Source organism: Sinocyclocheilus rhinocerous, unplaced genomic scaffold (genome assembly GCF_001515625.1).
Source record: "Sinocyclocheilus rhinocerous isolate Xijiao unplaced genomic scaffold, SAMN03320098_v1.1 scaffold1041, whole genome shotgun sequence".
Lineage (NCBI taxonomy): Eukaryota > Metazoa > Chordata > Actinopteri > Cypriniformes > Cyprinidae > Sinocyclocheilus > Sinocyclocheilus rhinocerous.
Window position 1 is genome coordinate 316,144 of NW_015637595.1, and position 3,483 is coordinate 319,626.

Genomic DNA, 3,483 nt, shown 5'->3' on the forward strand with positions numbered 1-3,483 from the left:
GTGATGCCTCCTGGGGTCGACGGTGGCGCCGGCGCCACCACGTGCATGTTTTACTGATAAGAGCAAAAAGAACTTAAAATGCTCGTAATAAATTTAATTCAACTAATTTATTGTTCTGACCCCAAAACAAGACAGAAATACTGAGGAACATTTTTTTTTTTTTTTTTTGCAGCGTAGCGACGGATCACATGCCACATGATTTATATATATATTTTTTTGACTGTGAAGCATAAAGTTTTGCATGTGAAGTCTGCATAGTTGAGAAGTTAACAAACTGGATTTGTGACTATTTTCATGAATTCGTTTAAACTCACACTGACCATTGTTGTGTTAAATGAGCAGCACTTACTGAGCTGGTCGAACGCTGAGAGACGTCAGATCAGCTTCAGTCACAAACAACAAATCAATCACCATGGAATGCTGAAACTAGCAATCTGAGTTGAATTATTTGTTGTATATGTTTATGTATATATATGTTTTAGAGAAACCCAAACCAGCTAACATCAAAAAAACATCACAGAATTCATCAGATCTATTGATGGTACTCACTGATGTTTGAGCTCCAATCATGATGTCACTTCCTGTGGGATGATGTCATTCAGGAAGTGACTTTTATTAGTTGTAGGGGTTTAAAAAAAAAGACTACCAGGAAGAAAAGTGATTTTGAGGACACATGAAAAACCTACAGTATTAATACTTTAGTTTGAGACATTTTGGTCAGAGAATGAAAACCACGAAGAAACAGATGTCCGTTTTTCATTGTAGATGATAGTGCAATCATTATTTGAATGAATGAATAAATAAATAAATAAACGTTAATTAAAACAAAAATAAACTTGTTTTATTTCAGCTACTTGCAACATTTCTCATTTTCGTTTAGTTTAACTTTATGTACTAAAAAAACTGACTAATTAATAAAAACTAAATAAAAATTAATCTAAACAAATATTAACAAAAACTGTAATAGTATATCAGTGATACTAAAATAACATGACAAAATGGAACATTTAGATTTAAAATTCACACATGTCCACTTTATTACGATTTTGTAATACAAGAAACTAACTATGAATTACTTCTTTGAAAATTGTGAGTTTAATATTTTTCCCATTTACATTAACATATGAACATTTAAACGAATTCAGTAGCATTAAGGAAAAAAAAAAAGGAAAATGTACTGGTCATTTTCAGCTATTTACAGACATTTCCATTAACCATACACTCTTAAAAATAAAGCTGCTTCAGGATGCCATAGAAGAACCTTTTTGCCTAAATGGTTCCATAAAGAACCTTTAACATCTGAAGAACCTTTCTGTTTCACAAAAGCTTCTTTGTGGCAAAAGAAGGTTCTCCAGATTATAAAAAGGTAAGAAAGAGATGGTTCTTTAAAGGGGTCATAGGATGCCGATTTTCCACAAGTTGATATGATTCTTTAGGGTCTTAATGAAAAGTCTATAACAGTTTGGTTAAAATTTCTCAATGGTAGTGTAAAAACAAATTTTTTACCCTGTCAAAAACAGCTCTTTTCAGATCAAGCCGTTTTTGTAGCATTTCCCTTTAAATGTTAATGAGCTCTGCTGACTCCGCCCCTCTCTTCTGAGCTGCTCTCAGAGAGACTGTTTACTTTAGCCACATTCATCTGAAACTTGCTAATTAGCACATTATTAGGAAAGGCGATTTGCAAAGATTCATTACAAAACATTATACTCACTTCTTCTGTAGATGAGGCTGGATCATGAATGATTTGCGCGAACATAGACGCATTTAGGCAGATCGGGGGAGCAGTTGCCAGAGAGGTGACGTCCTTGAGCTCCTGACGTAGCACTCTCTGCCTCATTCTCCTGTAGCCACAAGACATGTTCTCTTCATCACTACAGTAGACTACATGTTTACTGCCAGTGTTATAACCTAACAAAACTGACTTAGCGGCCATTTACACAACTTGTGCTCTTGCATTCAAAAACAGCTAAATGGAACACAATAAAATCGAATATAATGCAATAGTCTTGTGGGATATTTTTAAAAGTCAAACTGTTTTTCACTCGATATGTTTTAGATTGCTGAAATTGGGTTGGATATGTGGGGTTTTGGGAGAGAGGGTGTTTACCAAAATGACAGAACAGTCAGTAAAATTACTGAAATTGTTTGTAGCACCTTTAAGATATAAAAGCACAATAGTTAATGGGGTCATAGGATGCTACATGCACTTTTACAAGTTGTTTGAACTGAAATGTGTGTTGGCAGTGTGTGTGTACACAACCACCCTATAATGATAAAAATCCACCCAGTGTTTTTTTTTAAATCTGGTTAAATGTTTTCCCCTTTCTCAAATCGAGCCGATCTCAGATGCCTGTCTGTGTGACGTCACACAGACAGGCATCTGAGATCGGCTCGATTTGAGAAAGGGGAAAACATTTAACCAGATTTAAAAAAAAACACTGGGTGGATTTTTATCATTATAGGGTGGTTGTGTACACACACTGCCAACACACATTTCAGTTCAAACAACTTGTAAAAGTGCATGTAGCATCCTATGGCCTCTTTAAAGAACCTTTGACTGAATGATTCTTTGTGGAACCAAAAATGGTTCTTCAGTGGCATCGCTGTGAAGAACCTTTTAAGCACCTTTGTTTTTAAGAGTGTAAAACACAATGCAATGAAGTGCAAAATTCAAAAGTACAACATGTTCCTGGAACAACATTCCAATCAGCCAATCAGAATTGAGGGATAGCTTTTGAGGAAATGTCTGTTTTAGGCTTACGACCAGAGTTAGGTGCTTCTACTCCCTTGTTAATCAGCTATCATTTCCCTCTGATTTTAGGAATAAATTATGGGTAGGGTTAGGTTTAGGGGTAGGGACTGGGTTAAGTCTATATTTTTGGACAGTTATGTTGATCCAGGAACATGTCTTACTTGGCAAAATCCCGGCGAATACCCGTAAAAAATAAAATAAATAAATAAAAATTGATGCGGAAATTCCTTGATATTAGTACATTGTGCCTTATTTTTACTTTATTATTTTTTTTTTTTTACAGTGCAGTACTGAATCACATGCTGGAACCTCCATATATACTGTACATTCCCCCGCTAGGTTTTCATGCTCCAATGTCAAACCTTCCGAGGTGTTTATGTGTCTGTGGTCCATGAGTGACCACAGATGGTTGCGGTGCCACAGACCGAGCGAGCGCAGTCACTGCTCATGTCTCTGGAGAAGCTGCAGCTCCACCATCTGTCTCTCAGAAGACAGTCAGGAGCTCCAGAGTCTCTACAGCAGAGCATGTGATGAAGAGCAACACTTACCTGCACAAACACATCCGCCTGCTTTCTCCATTTGTCAATGCAATGCATTTCAGCTTCCTAGACTTTTCACTGGAAAACAGACAATGAACACAATCTGCTTACGTTCTGTCACTGTTGCACAAATCCATCAAGGCGTTTTTAACTCAAATACATTGAGTTTATAATCCATAATAACGCTTCTTC